The sequence below is a fragment of the Oryx dammah genome, unplaced genomic scaffold, assembly GCF_014754425.2.
Source record: "Oryx dammah isolate SB20612 unplaced genomic scaffold, SCBI_Odam_1.1 HiC_scaffold_18, whole genome shotgun sequence".
NCBI classification, from domain to species: Eukaryota; Metazoa; Chordata; class Mammalia; order Artiodactyla; family Bovidae; genus Oryx; species Oryx dammah.
This window is the reverse complement of record NW_024070202.1, coordinates 115,434,472-115,459,674: the sequence shown is the minus strand read 5'-3', so window position 1 is coordinate 115,459,674 and position 25,203 is coordinate 115,434,472.

Genomic DNA, 25,203 nt, shown 5'->3' with positions numbered 1-25,203 from the left:
AAACTGCCCAAGGAGAAATGTTACTTATCAGATATCTGCAGAGAGTCACACATATTTCTGTGTGACTCTCTCCCAAAGTAGCTCAACTGTTTCTCATCCTGCAAACAGTGTTGGATTTTCATCTTCAACCATGATTCACAAGTTGTCCCCTGAGGCTTAGAAGGAAGAAGCAGATAAAATAGCCCACTGCTGTTTGGTTAACCTGTCTCCTCTCCCCTTAGCTACGCAAAGTCCTTGCCTGTTTTATTTTTTAACTTTTTATTGGAGTGTAACATAGGTACATAGAAGAAAATGGCAATATAAGTGTATATAACTGCATACATGGTCATGAAATTAGCACACCCTTCTAAGCAGCATCCGGATCAAGAAATAGTATAGCCAACACTTAACAGCTGCCTTTGTGACCTCGTCCACTAACATTGTCCATTGGCTAACACTATCCTGACTTCCAACAGTGAGATTAGTTGTATCTGCTTTTTTTACTTGACAGAAATGGTGTTTTTATTGGCTGTTCTTGCCTGGAGAATCCCAGGGATGGAGGATCCTGGTGGGCTGCCGTCTATGGGGTCGCACAGAGTCGGACACGACTGAAGCGACTTAGCAGCAGCAGCAGCACTGGCTGTTTGAATATCTTCTTTTGTGAAGTGACTGTTTCAGAATTCTATCAGTTGGCTTATTTTCTTATTGATTTAAAGGTCTTTTTTTTTTTTAAAGAAAAAAGTCAAAGTGAACCCTTGGACAGATGCTCCAAAGAAGACATACACATGGCTAACAGGCATACAAATTGTCACCAAGGTCCATGTCAGTAAGCATCAGGGAAACGCAAATCAAAGCCAGTATAGATACCACCTCGCACCTGTCACAAGATGACGATTAACCGGAAATCAAAGAAAGACAAGTGTTGATGAGAAAGTGGAGAAAGTAGAGCTCTGGTGCAGTGGGAGTGTAAACTGATACAGCCACAATAGAGAAGAGTGTGGCAGTTCCTCTAACTAACAAACGATCCAGAGTAAGTATTGAAATGACGAGTGGTTAAAGACTCAAAGAAATATTTAGCCTTATCACTTCCCATTTAAGACAATGGGAAGCTTTATTTTTCCAGTTTCATCTCATTCATCTGGTTTTATACCTTTACGCAAATGCTAAGAAAAGCACAGACAGGCTTAGAGGAATATCAGGGTAGATGCTCACCAAAATATTAATAACAGCTTCTTTTTCTTGGTGGGATTTCAGTCATTTTAATTTTCTTCACTGTTTAATTTCCTTCCCACTTGATTTCCAAAGAGGCAGGGAGGACCTTAGCCTCCTGGGGCTTCCCTGGCGGCTCAGATGGTAAAGAATCCGCTGCGATGCAGGAGACTCGGGGTAGAGAACCTGCCTGCTAATGCAGGAGACGTAAGAATCGCAGGTTCAATCCCTGGGCCAGGAACATCCCCTGGAGAAGGAAATGGCTACCCACCGCAGTATTCTTGCCTGGAGAATCCCATGGACAGAGGGGGCCTGGTGGGTTACACTCCATGGGGTACAAAGAGCTGGACATGGCTAAGAACACACACACACACACGCAGACTTTCACTCTCTTTCGCAGCTTAGGGCTACTCTAATAAAGTACCACAGACATGATGCCTATGATGGCTTAGAACAATGGAGACTTATTTTCTCACAGTTCTGGAAGCTGTAAGTCTGCAGCCGAGGTGTCCCGTAGCCTCTTCACACCTTCTGGTGGTGGACCCTTGGCTTGTAGCTTCATCACTCCAATCTCGGCTTCTGTTGTCATGTGCCCTTCTTTCTGTCTGTCTGTCTGTGTCTTCTTGTAAGGACACTAACTGGTGTAGGGGCCCGCCCTGCTCCGGTATGATCTCATACTAATTCATTACATCTGCAATCAGATTATTTCCAAATAAAGTCTTCATCTGAGGTGGTAGACATTCCTGTGTGTTCCCAGATAACTGTGGCTGGAGGGTACACGGTAGCTTTTGAGTCAATGGGAGAGATTATCAAGTTGATTACACATTGTTCTTATGAAATGATTTTCCCATCCCTGAGGTAAATTTTGGAATACTCCAGATATACAAAGTCTAGAAAAATATTTTGCTATTGCCAGGCTAGTTACCTTTCCAAGAAAGACTTCCATCTGGGAGTATTAATACACAAGTCAATAGGTAGTCAAAATTCACAGCTGGAGGTAGTTGACTATAAACAATTAAGTGAGTGAAGTCGCTCAGTCGTGTCGGACTCTTAGCGACCCCATGGACTGCAGCCTACCAGGCTCCTCCATCCATGGGATTTTCCAGGCAAGAGTACTAGAGTGGGGTGCCATTGCCTTCTCCAAGATGTTAAAGGTATTTAAATGTGACCATAGAAATTGTTTCTTGTCATTGTCCCCTTCTTATAGTTTTTCCAGGGTAATGAGTTTGACAGATAGGACAAGTGCCGGGACAGCCTTAGAATTTGAATGAAATGTCCTCACTGAAGACTGAGTAGCTCTGGACAATGTATTATGTTCATCAGCATTTTCAGCATGGAAGAGTAAAATCCTCTCTTGAGGTAAAACGCATAATCAGTTTATGAGCAGGAAAGGAAGTGGGAATAAGAACAGGTTAAGAGCAGTGAGATGTTGACAAAACTACTCAAAGAATGCTACGATCGTCTTCAATTGTATCTGATTGAAAAGGGCTTTGAAATCTACAACTAAAAACCAATTCATAGATGCAAACTATTATATATAGGATGGATAAATAATAAGGTCCTACTGTAGAGCACAAGGAGCTATATTCCGCATCCTGGGATAAGCCATAATGGAAAAGAATATGAATAAGAAAGTAGAATTATGTGGATAACTGAATCACTTCGCAGTATAGCAGACATTAACACAACATTGTAAATCAACAATACTTCAATTGTATAAAAAATGCTAAATATAAGAAATAAAATAAAATAGGTAAGTTGCAAGGATATATTGTGTAGCACAGGTAATTATAGCCTTTATCTTTAATAACTTTTAATGGAGTATAATCTGTAAAGATACTGAATCACTATGCTTTATACCTGAAACTAAGAAAATATTATAAGTCAACTTCAATATTAAAAAATAGACCATTATTAATAAAAAATTAATTCTTAGATGACAGTTATTGCACCAGTCTTTGAAACCATAGTGAACTACAATGCGTGTGTGTGTGTGTGCTCATCCCTAAGTCGTGTCCAACTCTTTGCAACCCCATGGACTGTAGCCCACCAGGCTCCTCTGTCCATGGGATTTCTCAGGCAAGAATACCAGAGTGGGTTGCCATTCCCTATCCAGGGGATCTTCCCGACCCAGGGATTGAACCCACATCTCTTAAGTTTCCTGCGTTGGCAGATGAATTCTTTATCACTGCACCAGCTGGGAAGCCCTTGAACTACAATATCAAATTTATTTCTATAAGGTAAAACGAGAGACTAAAATTATCTCTTAGGTTGTCAAGTTTTTTCCCCAGTTCATCTCAGGTTTCGTTTTTTAAAAAAGGTTATCTCAATAGCTGAATAATTAAATAAAATTGAAATGTCAAGCCTATTTTTATTACCCTTATGTTTATACGATAAAGCGTTACCTCTTGGACATTGTACCAAACACAATGATAGCTTTACACTTTTTTAAAAAGAGTTAATAAAACATTTTATAATTCTGATTCGGGGACCTGAATTTGGAAAACATAAAAATACGAAGAACTGTTAGGGGAGACAAGTCATGAACAGAAAGTCATAACTTTTTTTGGATTAAAATATTTATAGTAAAAACACAGCAACAGAAAACAATGATTGTTTTAACCTTTTCAAACTTAAATGACTTTTTAAAATGATTCAAGAATATACCACAGGCACAGAATTAACTATTTTTTTTATCCTTTCAAAAAATATTGTTCCACGTAACCTATTGTTCTATATAGGTTGTTTTAGTGTTGCCAGATGAGAAATGTAACACACACTAAAAGGTGCATGGGGTGGGGGCTTCCCAGGTGGCTCAGTGGTAAAGAATCTTCCTGCCAGTGCAGAAGACATGGGTTTGATACCTGCGTCAGGAAGATCACACGTGCCATGCAGTAACTAAGCCTGTGAGCCACAGCTATTGAGCCTGTGCTCTGCAATAAGAGAAGCTGCTGCAGTGAGAAGCCTGTGCATCGCTGGAGAGTAGACCCCACTCCCTGCAACTCAGGAAAAGCCCAAGCCTCAGTGGAGACCCTCACCGCTGGAGAGGAGACCCCACTCACTGCAACTAGGGAAAAGCCCAAGCCTCAGTGGAGACCCAATAGCCAGTAAACAAAGACAGAAATGAATTTAAAGAAAAAAGAAGTGTATGGGGTTCAGCTAAAGCTGCACTTAGAAACATATCGCTAACAAAGCCGACGTCTATTTAAGAGAAAGGTTAAAAGTGAATAAGCCAATCAGTTAATTTGAGAAGTTTCTTTAAAGTGGGTAGAAAGTATACTACAGATAAGGAAAGAAAAAATAAAAATATCCCACTGCTGGGCATACACACCAAGGAAACCAGAATTGAAAGAGACACATGTACCCCAATGTTCATCGCAGCACTGTTTATAATAGCCAAGACATGGAAACAACCTAGATGGCCATCAGCAGATGAATGGATAAGAAAGCTGTGGTACATATACACAATGGAGTATTACTCAGCCATCAAAAAGAATACATTTGAATCAATTCTAATGAGATGGATGAAACTGGAGCCTATTATACACAGTGAAGTAAGCCAGTAAGAAAAACACCAATACAGTATACTAACACATATATATGAAATTTAGAAAGATGGCAATGATGACCCTGTATGCAAGACAGCAAAAGAGACACAGATGTGTAGAGTGGACTTTTGGACTCAGAGGGAGGGGGAGAGGGTGGGATGATTTGGGAGAATGGCATTGAAACACGTATACTATCATGTAAGAAACGAATCGCCAGTCTATGTCCAATGCAGAATACAGCATGCTTGGGGCTGGTGCACGGGGATGACCCAGAGAGAGGTTATGGGGAGGGAGGTGGGAGAGGGGTTCATGTTTGGGAATGCATGTACACCAGTGGTGGATTCATGTCAATGTATGGCAAAACCAATACAGTATTGTAAAGTAAGATAAAGTAAAAATAAAAATTAAAAAAAAAATTAAAATTAAAAAGAGAAGTGAATAAGCCAATCAGTTAATTTAAGAAGTTTCTTTAAAGTGAGTAGAAAGTATACTACAGATAAGGAAAGAAAAAATAAAAATATTGGATATAGTTGAAAATAACCACAAACCAAAAGTTATTTATTTTCTTCTTTTTTAATTCACAAACTCTTGTTTTATTTTTGTTGTTATGTATTAAAGTGGGGGTACACAGGTACCATGCTCAAGGGTGAAGTTCCCCTTGGTCTGTCCTACCCAGTTTATGCAGGACAATAAATGCAGCCCACAAAAATTATTTCTGCAAAAACACTAATAAAATGGAGAAGTCCTCAGTGAAATGAAAGGAGGAGGCAGAGAAGAAAATGGAGGAGAGGAAGGAGTAGAGGAAAAAATCACACAAGAAATAACAATGGGTCTGATCCATGTTTCACAACTGCAGACTTCTCAGAGACTTTAGAGTTATTAGTGTGGCTCAGCTGGTAAAGAATTCGCCTGCAATGTAGGAGACCTGGGTTTGATCCCTGGGTTAGGAAGATCCCCTGGAGAAGGGAAAGGCTACCCACTCCAGTATTCTGACCTGGAGAATTCCATGGACTGTGTAGAGCTACTTTCATTTTCTCTTCTTTCACTTAGAGTTATTAAGAGAACACTTTGAGCAACTTTAGCGAATGAGTTTGAAATTTAGGAAAGTGGCCACATTTCTCAAAAACATAATTTACCTATGATAACTCAAGGAGAAAAATTAACAAAGCTTGAAAATATTGTAACCACTAAGGAAACTGAATTAGTAATAAAGAAATAAGTTGCCTTTAAAAAAGGCACTCTAGTCTTATCCATCTTGTACATTCTTCCAACTTTCAAAGAACTTCAAACTTTCAACCTTGTTTATCCTTTGCCAGTGAACAGAAGGGTTTCCCAGGTGGCACTACTGGTAAAGAATGTGCCTGCTAATGCAGGAGACGTAAAGATGCAGGTTCAGTCCCTGGGTCGGGAAGATCCCCTGGAGGAGGGCATGGAAACCCACTCCAATATTCTTGCCTGGAGAATCCCATAGACAGAGGAGGGCTACAGTGTATGGAGCTGCGAAGAGTTGGACACAACTGAGTGACTGAATCTGCACACACAATTTCAAATCTTAACATATGAAGAATCAGAGAACTTCACTAACTCTGCAAACAGTTTACCAAAAGGCCACACCAGAAATCATCATTAATGGTAAAATGTTAGTGGAAATACCTTACTTGTTCTTGACCAAAAAAATCTTATATTACTGCTTCTATTTAATACTAAAAAGAAGTCTTGGGTAGTGAAATAATACCAGGAAATAAATTGTAAGTTTTGGAAAAAACTGACGTATAATTATAAATGTCTTCACTTAAAATGCAAGAGATTTTATAGTCAAATTTTAGAGATGATTACTAAAAACGTATAGCAAAGTAGCTGCCAAATCAATGTAAAAATTATTTTGTGTGTAATAATACTATTTTGAAATCGGGTCTATATGTTTTCTGCTTTTGCTTCGCAGTGGTTAATAAAGTCATGACTCCTTCAAAAAACCTGAGGGCTGATTAGATGGCTGTATTTCTGAAAAATCATCAAGCTATTTACAATGAATTGCACCTTTAAAAAAATTTAAGTGATACTTCATAAAAGTTTACTTGGCTAAGTAACCCTCACAAGACATCAAAATTAATAGTGACATTTCATAAGCATGTCTTTAATTCGTTAGTGTTAGTCACTCAGTTGTGCCCAACTCTTTGCAACCCCATGGATTGCAGTCCACCAGACTCCTCTGTCCATGAGATTTTCCAGGCAAGGATACTGGAGTGGGTTGCCATTTCCTTCTCCAGGGGATCTTCCCAACCCAGGGATCGAACCTGGGTCTCCTGCACTGCAGGCAGATTCTTTACTGACTGAGCTACAAGGGAAGCCTTATAATTACAAAAAGATCTGAGCCAACCACTCTCCGTTATAATCTTCTGGGAGACCCTCCTGGCAAGGCTTCTCCGTTCTTGTAAAATGACAAAGGTGTATAGTATGATGTTTAAAGCTCTTAACAGTTGAGCAGCTGACTGGCCAAAAGCAGCAGATTGAGAAAAAAATGACAGCAGGGACTTCCCTGATGGTCTGGTGGTTAAGAATCTGCCTTCCAATACAGGGTTCGATCCCTGTTCTGGGGAGATTCCACATACCCCAGGGTGACTATGCCCAAAGGGCAGCTCCTGAGTCTGTGTTTTCTGGAGCCCGAGCGCCAAAACTAGAGAGAAACAAGCAAAGATCCCACGCTTTGCCACTAAGACCCAGCGCAGACAAATAAATAAATAAACATTAAAAAGAAGAAAGAAAGAAAAAAAGCGACTGCAACCTGTCTTTCCAGCAGTGTTGCAGGAACGAGGGTCTGTGAAAGGGAGTAGTGGGGTGGGTCTGGGAAGGGGCTGCCTTCCCAGAGACCACGCCTCCCAGGTCCTGTGCCCAGCTCAGTTCAGTTCAGTCGCTCAGTCGTGTCCGACTCATTGCGACCCCGTGGATCGCAGCACGCCAGGCCTCCCTGTCCATCACCAACTCCCGGAGTTCACACAGACTCATGTCCATCGAGTCGGTGATGCCATCCAGCCATCTCATCCTCTGTTGTCCCCTTCTCCTCCCGCCTGTCCTGTGCCCAAGGGACCATCATTGGTGAGATACACACGGAAGCACGTGTTTCATCTTAGGACCAGTGTGGTCAAGAAGCACGAAAACTTTCTCTGCTCTTTCTTGCCCTTCTGTGAGATCTTACAAGCCACGTGTTGAAGATAAAGAGCCACTGCTGTAAGCCCCCCATCCTCTTGAATGGCCACAGGGAAGGCCCCTACAAGCGCCAACGGTGGCCTGATCTGGGGGTTGCCAGTATCTTGGGGATGGAGGTGTGTGTTGGAGGCTGAGGCGGGAGGTTTCACAGGAACCACACCTGTGCCAGGAACAGAGGCAATGAACCTGAATGGACACCCGGTGCTGGAGAGATCCCAGCTGATCCCGTAGGGATCTCCAGAGCTGGAGGGGCCCCAGAGTTTTCCTGAGTTGAATTCTTGCTCTCCTGCTACATAACACATACTCGTATACAGTGATAAGCTTTGCACAGTCTATCACCAACTTTGTGTATGATGAATTTTCATAGACGGAAATTAGTTTTTATAAAACTATTTTGCAAAGCATAATAAGCTGCAATGTGAATTACTTTATGAATGACTATGAATTATTTATTAATTAACACGTAAGACTCCCCCAGTTTTCATGCTGTTTAGGTTCTGAATTAGTTTCCCTGTCCAGATTAATAAGTGCCCTTTTCTTTGCCCAAATTAGAATATAGCAGGCAAGAATGGAGGGCATGCACGCTGAGACATGATCGAAATAGCTCCAAGCATAATTCCTACTTTTTACAATAATAATGATATGAATGGAGAATTTTTTAAATGTCAGGTTCTCAATAAAATGAGGTCACGGTTTTTAAGTACAGACAGCTGCAGCTTGGTGAACATGTCAAAACAGAAGAGCCAGTTTAATATCTATAGATAGTAAGTTTGGAAACCTATTTTCTTTAGATGGTATGGGTAATCCATGCCATTTTTCTATTAGATAATAGATAATAAGTATTCATTAAGGGATTTCCATAGACCAGATACATCTTTTTCATATAAATCTTCAGAGGGTTATTTTCTCAATCTTTTTTAAAACATATGCCATTTTGTGATAAGTATGGCATCTCACCCCCATCTCCTCTTCAGGATATTCTAATAATCTTTACATCTCTTGATAATAGCTAAAGTCATGTATTCTTGTTCTGTTCAGTTGCTAAATTGTGTTCAACTCTTTGCAACCCCATGAACTTCACCACTTTGGGCTCCTTTGACCTCCTCTGTCTCCCAGAGTTTGCTCAAACTCAGGTCCATTGAGTGAGTGATGCTTTCTAACCATGTCATCCTCTGTTGTCCTGTTCTCCTTTGCCTTCAATTTCCCCAGCATCGGGGTTTTTCCAATGAGTCAGCTCTTTGCATCAGGTGGCCAAAGTATTGGAGTTTCAGCTTCAGCATCACTGTTTCCAATGAATATTCAGGGTTGATTTCTTTAGGATTGACTGGTTCTATCTCCTTGCAGTCCAAGGGACTCAAGAGTCTTCTCCAGCACCACAGTTCAAAAGCATCAATTCTTTGGCACTCAGCCTTCTTTATGGTCCAACTCTCTCATCCATACATGACTACCGAAGAAACCATAACTTTGACTACAGGGACCTTTGTCTACAAATGCTGTCTAGGTTTACCGTAGCTTTCCTTCCACGGACTATGTGTCTTTTACTTTCATGGCTGCAGTCACCATCCACAGTGATTTTGGAGCCCAAGAAAATAAAATCACTGTTTCCCCATCTATTTGCCATGAAGTGATGGGACCGGATGCTGTGATCTTCTTTTTTAGATGTTGAGTTTTAAGCCAGCTTTTGCACACTCCTCTGTCACCTTCATCAAGAGGCTCTTTAGTTCCTCTACGCTTTCTGCCATTAGAGTTGTGTCATCTGCATATCTGAGGTTGTTGATATTTCTCCCTGCAATCTTGATTCCAGCTTGAGCTTCTTCCAGCCCAGCATTTCGCATGATGTACTCTGCAGAGAAGTTAAATAAACAGGGTGACAATATACAGCCTTGAGGTACTCCTTTCCCAATTTTGAACCAATTTTTCCATGTCTGGTTCTGCTGCTTCCTGACCTGCATACAGATTTCTCAGGAGACAGGTAAGATGGTCCAGTATTCTCATCTTTTTTATAATTTTCCAGTTTGTTGTGATTCGTACAGTCAAATACTTTAGCTTAATCAATGAAGCAGAAGACAATGTATTTCTGGAACTCCCTTGCTTTCTCCATAATCCAACATATGTTGGCAATTGGATCTCTAGTTCCTCTGCTTCTTTGAAACCCAGCTTGTACAACTTAGTAATTATTAAAAGATGCCTTTGGGGTCCCCTGAGTGCTAGCACTGTTCAGTTATCTTGATAACATGGACCATTTAAGCTTACAAAGAAACCCTCATGGACGCCATTTGTACGTTTAATGTTGAGGAAATTATCATATTATTATGCAGAATCTGGCACCTGGGACTCAGGATCTGAGAGGTGAATGATTGACTTTGACTTGACTATTCAATCCTCACTATGCACAACAAGATAATTATTATTTACATGCTATTTGGAAATTGAGATTAATAGGCAGAATAGTAATTTTTTTTTCAAAATCTTGTAGAACAGCTAGTCATTTGCCTTTTATGCCCAAACAGGACTGGTGAAGGTGACATTCCCTATAGACAGTAACAGGGAACAGCACATATACAGCGTCCAAATCAGAATGTCCAGGATCATAGTTCCTGACGGCTTATCCTTGATAATCCTCTGATGTCTGTGCCTTAACCCACCCCAGTCATTACAGAGAGCATCTATACTTGTGCTTCTTGGATACAGTCCATATAACACTTATTTTTTTTTAAATAATTTTTATTGGTGTTTAGTTGATTTACAAAGTTGTGTTAGTTTCTGCTGTACAACAAAGAGACTCATACATTCTTCTTTATGTATTTTTCATACATACATTCTTTTTTATATTCTTTTCCATTGTGGTTTATCCCAGGATATTGAATATAGTTCCCTGGACTATGCAGTAGGATGTTGTTTATGTATTCTATATGTAATAGTTTGCTTGTATTAACCTTATGGTTATTACTTCTGAACCCCAGCTCTACTATTCCCTTGAACTGCCTTCAGTTCAGTTCAGTTGCTCAGCTGTGTCTGACTCTTTGCAACCCCATGAACCATAGCACGCCAGGCCTCCCTGTCCATCAGCAACACCCAAACCCATGTCCACTGAGTCAGTGATGCCATCCAGTCATCTCATCCTCTATTTTCCCCTTCTCCTCCTGCCCTCAGTCTTTCCCAGCATCAGGTAACTTCCTTAGGAAAAAAAAACAGAGGTGAAATGGCCATTGAAACTTGGAAACAAAGGGGAAAGTACTTTGAATTCTAAAATCTACCAAAAAAATAGATCAGAAATATGTTATATAATCTTCAAAAGATTATAATATGATGACTCTGCCTGGCAAGATGTTGAAATAATCCAGATAAATGAATTAAATATAAATAAATACTGTGTGAATTAGAATGACACAGTAACTTAGGGCAAAGAACTCCCATGAAGACACAGAGCAGGAAAAGCTGGGCTGTATATTTTATACATAATGGCACACACACAAGCGTACTATCAGTTCAGTTCAGTCCCTCAGTCATGTCCAGCACTTTGTGACCCATGGACTATAGCACGCCAGGCTTCCCTGTCCATCACCAACTCCCGGAGCTTGCTCAAACTCATGTCCATCAAGTCGGCTATGCCATCCAACCATCTCATCCTCTGTCATCCCCTTCTCCTTCTGCCTTCCCAGCATCAGGGTCTTTTCCAAGGAGTTATTTCTTCCCACCAGGTGGCCAAAGTATTGGAGTTTCAGCTTCAGCATCGGTCCCCCCAATGAATATTCAGGACCGATCTCCTTTAGGATGGACTGGTTGGATCTCCTTGCAGTCCAAGGGACTCTCAAGAGTCCTCTCCAACACCACAGTTCAAAGGCATCAATTCTTCAGAGCTTAGCTTTCTTTAGAGTCTAACTCTCACATCCATACATGACTACTGGAAAAACCATAGCTTTTACTAGACGGACCTTCGTTGGCAAAGTAATGTGTCTTCTTTTTAATATGCTGTCTAGGTTGGTCATAGCTTTTCTTCCAAAGAGCAAGCATCTTTTAATTTCATGGCTGCAGTCACCATCTGCAGTGATTTGGGAGCCCAAGAAAGAAAGTCTGTCACTGTTTCCATTGTTTCCCCATCTATTTGCCATGAAGTGATGGGACTGGATGTCATGATCTTAGTTTCTTGAAAGCTGAGTTTTAAGCCAACTTTTTCGCTCTCCTCTTTCACTTTCATCAAGAGGCTCTTTAGTTCCTCTTCGCTTTCTACCATAAGGGTGGTGTCATCTGTGTATCTGAGGTTATTGATATTCCATTACATAGATTGTATTGGGTTGGCCAAAAAGTTCATTTGAGGTTTTCCATGTGATGTTATAATACAATTATATTATTGTTGGTTTTCCCATTAATAAGTTTTGCCTTTGGAGTAAAGATGTCTCAAGTTTCTTCATTCATTAGAATCTGAGGATCAGATTCTAATGAATGATTTTTATCAAAGTCATGCTGGGACAAATATTAAAAGCCATATAATAAAAGTATTAGAAATCCTATAATACATTCCTCAATCCCATCACAGAGGATAATGATATTTTGCCACTTGCAGTTTTAATTTTTCACTAGTTATTTCCATATTTCTAAACAGGATGTTGTACAATAAGTCCCCTACATATGAATGAGTTCCATTCCAAGAGTATGTTTTTAAGACTGATTTGTTCCTATGTCCAACAAAGTTAGCCTAGATACCCAACTAACACAGTCAGTTGTATAGTACTGTACTTTAATAGGTTTATAATACTCTACATAAAATAATACATAAAAAATAAAGAAAACGATTTAAATCTTACAGTCCAGCACCTTGAAAAGTACAGTAGTACAGTATAAGAGCTGGCCTGCAGTCACAGGTAGCTCTATCAGCTACATCAATACTGCTTTTCTACTTGCTTCCAGACATCCTGGGCTGGAAATAAAGACAGTGCCCTACTGTACTCTACACAGTACTGCACGGCAAAGTACAGAAACTACAACCATTTGTGGAGGACGCACACACAGCGTACACCAGACCCGTGAACAAACTTAAGAGATTGGACATCCGAAGGCACATGCCATCTCTGAAAGTCTGCAAACTCGAAGGGCACTTACTGTGTCCCTTTTTCTTCACTTCTCACTGCCTTCTGGTTGTAAGAGCTAAACATTCAGGGCGCTGACTTCTGTCTTCTACTCATTCCAAGTTGTTATAATTACATCATCATTTTTCTGTTCCTCAAAAAATGTTGCTAATTGGTCCCATTGGACACTTAGTGGTGGTCTAGTTGCCAAGTCATGTCCAAATCTTGCAACCCCATGGACTGTAGCCTGTCAGGCTCCTTTGTCCATGGGATTCTCCAGGCAAGAATACTGGAGTGGGTGACCATTTCCTTCTCCAGGGGATCTTCCTGACCCAGGGATCGAACCCAGGTCTCCTGCATTATAGGCAGTCTCCTGCGTTGCATGCAGATGCCTTACCAACTGACCCATTTCTTGACTTGTCCTTGCCTTCTGGTTGTGAGAGCTGAGGATTCAGCATGCTTATACTGATTTCCATCTTCTATTCATTCCAAGTCGTCGTAGTTACATCACCGTTTTTTTTCCCCCCGTTCCTCTAACTGGTCCCATTTGAAACTTAAGTATATTAACTTTGAAGACTCATGTTTTGCTTGGCCCTGGATAATCTGAGGTTTTCTTTACTTGACCATTAGCTGTTTCTGCTTGCCTTGGCCTCTCTTTCTGTAAAATGCCCTTTAATTAAATACTAGAGCTTCTGGATCCAAACGCAGGCCCTCTCATCTTTCCTCGTGTATTTCTCCCTCTATTTTTCTGTGCTAGATTCTGCAGGGTTTTCTCAGACTTTGCATTGAACACTTACACTGAACAATTAATATCCTGTCCCACAATACGCACGATCCTGTTTCAACTTCCGAGAGCTCCTTCTTTTCTTATGAAACGTTCATCTCGCCGTGCTTTTTGGTTTTGTTTGTATAAACCTCATTTCTTATGAAACATTCATCTCGCCGTGCTTTTTGGTTTTGTTTGTATAAGCCTAGGTGTCTCCGGTTGTTCTCCTCACTTCTGTCTTTCTTTTTCACCCCACAGGATTTCCTCAAATGCCTGGTTATTCTCTGCTGCCATTTTCCTTTGCAGAATGAGACACATTGAAGGTCCAAACCCTGGTGGGGTCCCTCAGGCTGGGATGGTTATCAACAGGAAATTCAAATAAACTCAAATGCCACAGCCTCCTCCTCTCCTGTGCTTCCTGTATAGACATGGTTTGTTCCTGTTCTGTGCCTTAGAAGAATCACATTTTCTCCATGAAGATGGAGTCTTGTTTTATCCTTGCTTACCCATTTACCCCCAGTTTAGTGCTTTGGGCAGAGTAGGCCCTCAGGAAAGAAATGCTCAGTGAAGGGATGAATTAACATCGAGTCAGGATTGTGCTCTCACTCTTCTGAAATAAAGAGCTTTTTATGCTTTATTGGTCTTCACTTGAGAATCACAGCTTGAATCGGCAAAAACCCCACAACTTTTAATTAAGGGAAAAGCAGATAAATCAGTGGACAAAAGCATTACTTTTAATGAAAGATGGCCTAAAAACAGAGGCAGAACATTAAAATAGGCACCACAAACATTCCATTCAACTTTAAACCAGAGATTGAACTCTTCTTAGGTTTCAATAACAACATTTAGTAAAAGCAGAATAATATAAACAGCTATCTCCATGGATGGCTACCGCTCCACTTGGTTTAAAATACAAACTTTGAAGGCAAAACTTGTATAATTTGACAACTAAGGCATCGAGATTTAACTATCAAGTGTTCTTTAGGTCTGGACAATACAGATGATAAATCCAAGAAAGAAAACAAATTTAAAATGTTAAGACTTTATACTAGCTAATCCTTAGAGTGCATTCTGATAGATCACTTTTTAAAAAATTGAAGTGTAGTTGATTTGTAATATTGTGTTAATTTCTGCTGTATAGCAAAGTGATTCAGTTATACATATATATAAATACACATTCTTTTTCATATTATTTCCCAGTATGGTTTATCATAGGATATTAATTATAGTTCCCTGTGCCGTTCAGTAGGACTTTATTGTTTATCCATCCTAAACATAAAGGTTTGCATCTGCTAATCCCAAACTCCCAATTCTTCCCTCACCCAACATTCTCCCCCTTGGCAACACAGTCTGTTCTCTATGTCTGTGACTGCTTTGTAGGTAGGTATGTTTCTATCATATTTTTGATTACACATGTTCAGTTCAGTTCAGTCACTCTGTTGTGACCAACTCTTTGTGACCCCATGGACTGCAGCACACCAGGCCTCCCTGTCCATCACCAACTCCCGGAGCTTACTCAAACTCACGTCCATCAGGTCAGTGATGTCATCCAACCATCTGATCCTTTGTTGTCCCCTTCTCCTCCTGCCTTCAATCTTCCCCAGCATCAGGGTCTTTTCCAATTAGTCTGTTCTTCCCATCAGGTAGCCAAAGTATTGGAGTTTCAGCTTCAGCATCAGTTCTTCAAATGAATATTCAGGACTGATTTCTTTTCGGATGGACTCATTTGACCTCCTTGCAGTCCAAGGAACTCTCAAGTGTCTTCTCTAGCACCACAGTTCAAAAGCATCAGTTCTTTGGTGCTCAGCTTTCTTTATAGTCCAACCCTCACATCCATACGTGACTACTGGAAAAACCATGGCTTTGACTATATGAACTTTTGTTGGTAAAGTCTCTGCTTTTTAATATGCTCTCTGGTATCATATAATATTTGTCTTTCTCTCTCTGACTTACTTCACTATGACAATCTCTAGGTTCATCCATTTTGTTACAAATGACATTATTTGATTCTTTTTCATAGCTGAGTAATATTCCATTGTATATATGTACCAGATCTTCTTTATCCGTTCTGTCAATGTGTATTTAGGATTTTTTTTCCATACCTTGGCTGTTGGAAATAGTGCTTCTATGAACACAGGGATGTGTGTATCTTTTGAATTATAGTTTTGTCTTGGCTTCCCAAGTGGCTCAGATGGTAAAGAATCTGCCTGCAATCCAGGAGACCCAAGCTCAATCCCTGGGTTGGGGAAATCTTCTGGAGAGTGGAGTGGCTGGAGAAGAAAATGGCAACCCATTCCAGTATTCTTGGCTGGAGAATCCCATGGACAGAAGCCTGGTGGGCCACAGTCTGGGTTGCAAAGAGTTGGACACAACTTAGTGACTAACATACGCTGGACTCATGCCCAAGAGTGGGATCGGTGGCTCACATGGCAAGTCTATTTTTAGTTTTCTAAGGAATCTCCAGACTGTTTTCCATAGCGACTGCACCAACTTTTCAATCCCACCACCGCTATAGGAGGGCTCCCTTTTCTCCACACTGATGGATCACTTTAAAAGCTGAGAAGTAAGAAGCAAGCACAGAAGTCAAAGTGGAGAGAGGGAAGTGTTTGCTAATTTGCCTGCTCTGGGAGTTCTCACGGAGCTAGTGGCCAGCCAGGAGCTTCTGCTGCCTGAGTGAGTCTGAGCCCCAGGATGCAATTTGGGAGGAAACTTGCCCAGTCATGGCCATGGCCCTGAGACTCCAGTTCGTTCCCCGCTCACACCACTCTCCCTGTCCATGCTCTTTTTGGAAGCTGAGACTCACCAGCAGAGACAGGCTCCTAGGGAGACCTGTTAAGAAGGAACTCTTTCAAAGCCATTCCTGACTCTTGTCTTCCTTTAAACCCTAGGGTCTCACAAGATGAGTGATCCAACCCACACCCGCCCTCTAAATTTCTGCTGAATGGAATTGAGGTTTCCCTACATAATACTTGAAAAAGCACAGCCAGGAGATGAGTTTCACCTCCTTAATTAGAAACAGAGAGGAGCATCTGGAGAGTCAGAAGCTACAGGAATGAAGCTCTGTCACCAACAGGAGCAAAGGCACTGGGGTCCGCACCAGCTCAGGACTCAGGGAGGGTCCAAGAAGGGCGGCCGCGGATGAGTGAGTGCAGGAAGATGCCCGAAAGCCCTGGTTTCCTCTGGCTCACGTCCCCACTCACACCACCTGTGGGTCTGACGACCAAGACCCCCAAACTGCAGAGAGCTGTGTACTTACATGGCCATATTACCAGGTCCAACCAACTTACATGGTGTGCCCCATGCAGGGCCCCGTGGGACTCCCGGGCACAAGGCCTCTGTGTCCCCCGTTTTGATTACAGCAAACAGCCTTCATTCAGTCTCCATGACGTTAAGGTCCTGAGTGCCAATGGCAGATTCAAGCAGCTGTTAATTAGGGAAGGGAGTAGGTATGAGAGCTTCCCTGGTAGCTCAGATGGTAAAGAATCCACCCACAATTCAGGAGACTCGAGTTCAATCCCTGGGTTGGGAAGATCCCCTGGAGAAGGGCATGGCAACCCACTCCAGTATTCTTGCCTGGAAAATCCCATGGAATCCGGCAGGCTACAGTTCATGAGGTCACAGAGTCAGACATGACTGAGCAGCTAACACTTTGACTTTGATTTTTGGAGAAGTGAACCAAGGAGAAACAGTCAAGAGCAGCCCTGGGGCAAGATTCTGTTTCTCCATCAAAGGATACACACAGCAACACCTGTGAGCTTGTTTACAGAGACTGAAGCTGCTCCAGGTGGGAGAAGTTAACAATTAAGCACGGTATGCTGCCCACGAGTGTGTAGACCCCAGACCAGTTGGACCTGAAGGCTGATGATGCTGACTCCTACTTAGCTCACCACCAGCCCCTCAGAAGAATGTCCATGAGCTGATCACGCCCTCTTTGGACAATAAACCTTCTCACTATGTTCCTCAAGCTGGGATACGTGGTTTTGGGGACATGAGTCCTCTGTGTCTCCCTTTGCCTGGCAAAGCAATAAAGCTATCCTTTTCTTCTTCACCCAAAACTCTGTCTCCAAGATTCAGTGTGGCAAGGGTTCATAGTAATTCTGAGCTTTCAGAATCAGATGTAGGGCGTCTGAAATGTCACAGGTCCTCTTAAGACCTAATTCCCAACCATAGCCTTGCTGGTCACAGGCACCATATCACACTTATTCTTGAAAGCATCTCTCTCCACTCGGTCTTCTCCCACTCTTTGTGACCCCACAGACTGTAGCCCGCCAGGCTCCTCTGTCCATGGACTTCTTCAGGCAAGAATACCGGAGTGTGTTGCCATTTCCTTCTCCAGAGGATCTTCCTGACCCAGGGATGGAACCCAGGTATCCTGAGTCTCCTGGATTGCAGGCAGAAGCATAGATGACTTCTATCAAAGAAGCCTCCTTTTGCCTTAAAGCACTGTCTCTCAGATTCCTGTATTGCACACATTCAGGGATGATGGACGACTTCCGAATTCCTAACTATCCTAGGAGTGACACATTTCTCAGTTATTTACTCAAAAAAGAACTCTGATAAATGACCTCCTCTCAGGAATCACAGGTAGGTAATACTGGGAGTCACGTGGGTAGAGGTGTAAGAAGCACAAAATTAAAAGAAGAGAAGTGAGCCTGGGTCAGGAATTGTAAGGGAAAACAGTGAAAGCTGGGGAAAGAGGAATGGCGTGCAGAGCAAACAGTCCTTAGCTCAGTAATTGGGCCACCATTTAGAAGGCTGCCCATGCAGGAGACATACAAGATAGATGCAGTTTCGGTCCCTGGGTCAGGAAGATCCCCTGGAGGAGGGCATGGCTACCCACTCCAGTATTCTTGCCACTCCAGTATTCTTGCCTGGAGAATCCCATGGACACAGGAGCCTGGTGGGCTACAGTCCATGGGGTCACAAAGTGTTTGACAGAACTGGGTGACTAACATAATTCCAGGGAAAAGCTAAGAGCTGGATGGTTGTGAGGGTTAATTTCATGTGTCAACTTGACTGAGCCACGAGTTCCTGGTTATGTGGTCAGACTTTTTTCTGAGTGTGCTTGGGAGGGTGTTTTGGATGAGATGAACGTTTGAATTGGTGTAAAGCAGATTGTTCTCCCACTGTGGGTGGGCCTCACCCAGCCCAACCCATTGAGGGCCTGAACAGAGCAAAAGGGCTCACCCTCCCACAAGTAAGAGGAACGCCTCCTGCTTTGAGCTGAAACATTATTTTTCCGTCTTCTGTCTCAACTGGGTCTGGAATGTGTCGACCTCTGGACTAGAGCTAGGTCCCTGCTTTCCTGGGGCTCCTGAGGCTGGCTGCAGACCTGGGGACTTGAGAGCCTCCGTATGACATGAACCAGTTCCTTACACGCACACACGTGTGCACACACACACACACATGGTCTATTGGTTCTCTTTCTCCAGGGAGCCCTGACTAATGCATGGGTTTCTTCTCCTTTTGCGCTGTGCACGCTCAGTCACTCAGTGGTGTCTGGCTCTTTGCAAGCCAGTGGACTGCAGCCTGCCAGGTTCCTCTATCCATGGAATTTCCCAGGGAAGAATAATGCAGTCGGTCACTATTTCCTCCTCCAGGGGATCTTCCCAACCCAGGGATCGAACTCACATCTCATGCATCTCCTCCACTGGCAGGCAGGTTCTTTACCAATGAGCCACCTGGAAAGCCCCATTCTCTTTGAGTTTGGGGTCACGTTGGCCATCTTTTCTGCCATATGAAGAGAACCACTAAGTGTACCACCTCTTAAAGCTGTCCATACTGATTAGTAAGAAAATATCCCCTCAGGCACACTCACCCTCTAGCACCTTTGTGCTTTAGTCGAAGTCCCTTGCCACAGATCTAGGCATCCCCATGTCTGGGGAGCAAATAAATCATTTGGACAAATAAATCACAGTGGACAGCTGTGACCCCAGGAGTTGCCCATGACACCCACCCAGTGGCTCTGAGGGAACTCGGATTTCCTCTTAGGGACCTGGGGAAATGCTGCCGTGGGTGGCCTGGGCTTGGGCAGACACAAATATAAAGCGCATTCTCTCTCACAGAATAAAAGTTGCGAAAGGAGGGGGCCGGCAAATAATCCTGCCTCCCACCCACAGCATGAACCATCACCACAACCATCCTAACCAGTGATCAGAATATTTTCTGATGGGCAAGACCCCCAAGAACTCTGAACCACCATGGACTCAAGGTTTGGAAAGATTGAGGGCAAGACAGAGGTGAACAGAAGGACCACTTTTGTGGCCAAAAAATGTGGCTCTATGGTTTGGTCTCGGGGGGAGAAACATCTCTCCACCAAGAAACATCAGATGTTTCCTTCCACGGGGCTGGAAGTCTACCATTAGAAATGTTTCCCTTCAGATCAAGGCATTGCTGACTTCAGAATTGAAAACTGCCATTATCATGAAATTTTCATTTGCACTTCAGGGGACTAGAAGCTTTGGGTACATCATCTCAATCGGACTCATCAGATGGCTCGCGGAATTCCACACACTACACACGGGAAAGTCACACAAGTTGTCCTGACCATACAGAGTGGGGTGTGTCTCGGGGTCGATGACCAGATACCCAGCAGGTTCTCTGGCCTTGGCAGCTGGTGCCCTCAATGCCCAATTCCTGCCCTAACTTTACAGAATTGGGCATAACCCTCAGGGGGAATCCAACCTCTTACCTCCAGGGCAGGTGGGCTCACTTCCGCCCTTTGTGTTTTAGCAGAAAACAAGAGCGACCACCGCAACTGCCTGTCTCCCCAGCCCCAATCAAACTTCATGTAAGGAAAGAACAGAAAGTAAACAGCAAGTTGTTGTTAAAGCCTCAAAAAGAAAAAGAAGGGGGGAGGGGAAGTGGTACTGTGACCCGATCAGGATCTTACAACAGGGAGGAGATGCCCCACTCCCCACGTGGTCACGTCTAACCAGGAGCGTGTCCTTGGGAACACAGACGGACAAGCAGACCTCTGTCTTGGATCACTCTTCCTGGAGCCAGCAAGGTGCTCCTCCCCGACCCGTCTCCACGTGGCCCTGGACAGGCCCGATGGCTCTCCCCGGGGAGGACCGTGCCAGGTAAGCCGCAGCTGGAGGGGCTGGCCCCAGACAACCATGTGGCCAGGTCTCCCACTTTCTTCAAGAGCTGTTCAGTTCAGTTCAGTTCAGTGGCTCAGTCGTGTCTGACTCTTTGCGACCCCATGACGGCAGCGCGCCAGGCTTCCCTGTCCATCACCAACTCCTGGAGCTCAAGAGCTGTGAGCTGCTAAAATTACTGCTTCTAGTGCCAACCGCTCTGAGGCCCCATTTAAAAGTGCAACCACCCCTCCCCATGCAGGTGCTTCTGATCTCCTGTACACATCCTAAGTTTTTCCCGTGGCATTGATCACCTTCTAACATGCTGCAGACAAACACTCGCATACACACCTAGAAAGGTACATGTGTGTACTATATAGACTACCTATATAGTATGCTTTGTATACTGTATACCTACGTATAGGGTCGGCCAAAAAGTTCATTCAGGGTTTTGCAAGATGTCATGGAAAAACACAAACAAACTTTTTGCTGCTGCTGCTGCTAAGTAGCTTCAGTCGTGTTCAACTCTGTGCAACCCGATAGACGGCAGCCCACAGGTGGTGCTAGTGGTAAAGAATCCGCTTGCCATTGCAGAAAACGTAAGAGGCTAGAGTTTGATCCCTGGGTCGGGAAGACCCCCTGGAGAAGGGCATGACGACCCACTCCAGTGTTCTTGCCTGGGAAACGCCATGGACGGAGGAGCCTGGTGGGCTACAGTCCATAGGGTCACACAGAGTTGAACACACCTGAAGTGACTTAGCATGTATGCATATATACATGTGCACACATTACAGTATGTAGTATACATATAATGTGTATATGTACTGCTGCTGCTGCTGCTAAGTCACTTCAATCGTTTCCGCTTCAATCTGTGTGACCCCCATAGATGGCAGCCCACCAGGCTCCGCCGTCCCTGGGATTCTCCAGGCAAGAACACTGGAGTGGGTTGCCATTTCCTTCTCCAGTGCATGAAAGTGAAAAGTCAAAGTGAAGTCGCTCAGTCGTGTCCGACTCCTAGTGACCCCATGGACTGCAGCCCACCAGGCTCCTCCATCCATGGGATTTGCCAGGCAAGAGCACTGGAGTGGGGTGCCATTGCCTTCTCCGGCATGTGTACTACACAATCTTAATTATAGTTATATATATAAACTCATTATTCATTGAGTATTGTCTGCGTCTCCTAGAGGGTAAGCTCCGTGAAGGCAGGGAGCTTTGGCCTAGTTTTTCTCTGCTCTATTCCAGCCCTTAATTTGGTGCCTGGTGCAGCAAAATCATTCAGTAAGTATTTGCTGACTGATGAACACAGGCTTTAGGCATTTGGCCACATAAGGCATTAATGACACCTCTCAGTGTGCATCTTTACCTTAAGAGCTGCCGCGGCCCTTGGTGTTTTCAACATGTGGGATGAATGGTCCTGAGGGGATGAATGGAATACCGACACTGACGGTTTCTTGCTATTGTGACTCCCACAGCGACGGACTGGAGGGCTGTTGTAAATACTGAGAAGTTCAAGCTCCTCTCCTCCAGTCAGCTGTCCATTCACTCATTCATACTCCATTCAGTCATTCAGCAAATCTTCACATCCCTTCTACCTGCCAGAGCTGCATAAAGCAAGGCTCATCCAGAACAATCGCACATAACTTGGTCTCAAATTGGTGAAACCCTTCATTTTAAAATGCAATTTCAACGTTTTAAAAATTCATCAGGAAAACCAAGGAATGATGAACGTTGAGTACTAACTGTCCTCTTTGTTTGTTCTTCTGCAGTGATTCTGCTAATGGCACGTTGCTAGGTCTCCAGAAGGCTGTGGCCGTAGCACCTGTGTGGAGCCTGGGGTTCAGAACCCTGGGCTGGGAGCCAGCTCAGCGCCAGGTTCCCTGTCCTACTTAGAGACCTCAACTCCCAGCCTCCCTGTAAGATGTCCACATGATGAGAAGTGGGTGCACTCGGCGTTCCCTGAAAGAGCAGTGTTTAAGGTAGAATTCACACGACTGACTATTGGACACGATGCTGAGAGACGTGCAGAATGAGGGCCTCCCTGCAGAGATATGAGGTAGGACTCGAGGAAGTGCAGGATTTGGCAGGGGGCAGTTCCTAGGCAATGGCACCCCACTCCAGCACTCTTGCCTGGAAAATCCCATGGACGGAGGAGCCTGGTAGGCTGCAGTCCATAGGGTCGCGAAGAGTCGGACACAACTGAGCGACTTCACTTTCACTTTTCACTTTCATGCATTGGAGAAGGAAATGGCACCCCACTCCAGTGTTCTTGCCTGGAGAATTCCAGGGATGGGGAGCCTGGTGGGCTGCCGTCTATGGGGTCGCACAGAGTCAGACACAACTGAAGTGACTTAGCAGCAGCAGCAGCAGCAGTTCCCAGAGAAGCAAAAATTTTACCTTCGTGGTATTAATAATTAAAATTATGTCAGCATACACTCAAGTTACTTTACTGAACAGATGGCAAGTTCTCACGTTACCTCACTAAATTAATATTTTCCCTCCAAACAGTGGATGGAAATGACCCTCACATGAGGAAAAAGCCCATAGTGCCGGTTTCCCAGAGCAAGGAGATGGGCAGGGGTGAGGGGAGTTGCTGATGAGCCCTGTGTGGGGCTGCTGCGTTTGGCACCTGTTCCTATTTCCCCAAATATGAGGGTCACAAGAGATACCAGAACCACCAGAAAGGTTCATCTGTGCATCAGCAGGGCCTGGCCCAGGAAGAATCAGGGGATTTGAGAGGCTGAAAGCCCCTGGATGGGTGTGCTAAGTCACTCAGTCCTGTCTGACTCTGGGAGACCCCATGGACTCTGCCAGGCTCCTCTGTCCATGGGATTCCCCAGGCAAGAATACTGGAGTGGGTTGCCATGCCTGCCTCCAGGGGATCTTCTGGACCCAGGGATCGAACCCATGTCTCTTACAACTCCCGCGTTGGCAGGTGAATTCTTTACCACTAGTGCCACCAGGGAAAATGTCTTAGAAAAACCCCTATAGAAATGCAAATAGGTGGGCAGTGTCATTGAACAGAAATGACACTTAAGGGACTTATTTAATCAGATCAACCTCAACCACCAGCCAGCTGAAGTCCGGAAAGGTGTACGCTCGGTCTGGGAACAGAGGCAAGGAATTCCTACAAAACAGCAGGAAGAGCTGTGCCCACGTGCAGAGCGTGTGCGGTGTGGCGCGTGTTTCGTGTCACGCGCACTGCGTGCTGTGTGTGGAGACTGTGTGCTCCATGTGCTGTGGGAGCCTGCCCAGCGAGGAGGGGGAGGTGAAAGGGGCGAGGGTGGGGTCATGGGGGCCCCCCGGTCCCAGAGCCGTTCCAGCTCCAGGTAGAGGCTCGGGGTCCAGCCCCGGGCATGGTTTCCGGGCACACCTGCGGGGGAAGTGGGTGGGGAGCGGGTGTCCGGGCACCGGCCTTTGCCAGAACAGATGGCCTCGCAGGTGGTGACCAGTGCAACACTTTGCAAAACAAGCTTCGAAGGAGGCATCAAGCTGAGACGTGGGCGGTGGGAACAAACCAGCCACAGGACCACAGGTGGCCTCAGGCTCTGCACGGCGTTCACCCAGCGGGTCCGCTGGCGGCTCGGAGCCTCCGAGACCAGACCCCACAGCGTGTGTCCACTGCCTGCACCCCCAACCCACAACCCTCCTGCGCCCCCGCCTCTGCCCGTCCATTTCTGGGGTCGCCGTGATGGTCTCCTCTCCCCAAAATCCTTAACCTTCTCCCCTCCCTTCCCCAAAGCCACCTGTGTTCAAGGTGTCCCCCGGGATCAGGTTTCAGAGAAGGGTCCCTAACTGCCTCCGAAAGCCCAGCAGAAACATGACCTGACCTAAGAGGGAATGGGTTTTGCTGGAGGAGCTAGAAATGAGAGGAATTGCAAGTAAAGGCGGTCCTTTGGAGGACCTGAGACTTGGGCGGCATCTGTGCAGGTCCACGGGGTGCAGGGCTGAGACCCTGAGCCCAGAGCCTGGAGGCTCACCCGCTGGCCCCTCGGGGGTCCCCTGTCGTGTCTACTCAGACACTCACAGCGTGTTCCTGGAGGGTCTCGTTTTGCACATGTACCTCCCACTTCCCAGCACGTCTTCCCACCCACACCCAAACCCAGGAGGCAAAGGATGGACAGAGTAGAGGGTGCAGAGAAAGCCCAGTGTGCAGACTGCGTCCCGATGGCATCTTTCTGCAGGCTCTGTGTGGCCTCGGTTTCCACGGGGCGACTTGCCAGTCCTCAGAAGGAGGCGCTGCTCAATCCATGCCGCTTCGCTGAATGGAAGTGGCGTCCTGCTTGGGACCCTGCTGAAGCCACAGGGCCTCAGGGGCTGGGACCAAGAGCCTGGGAGGCCTCCAGACCAGCACT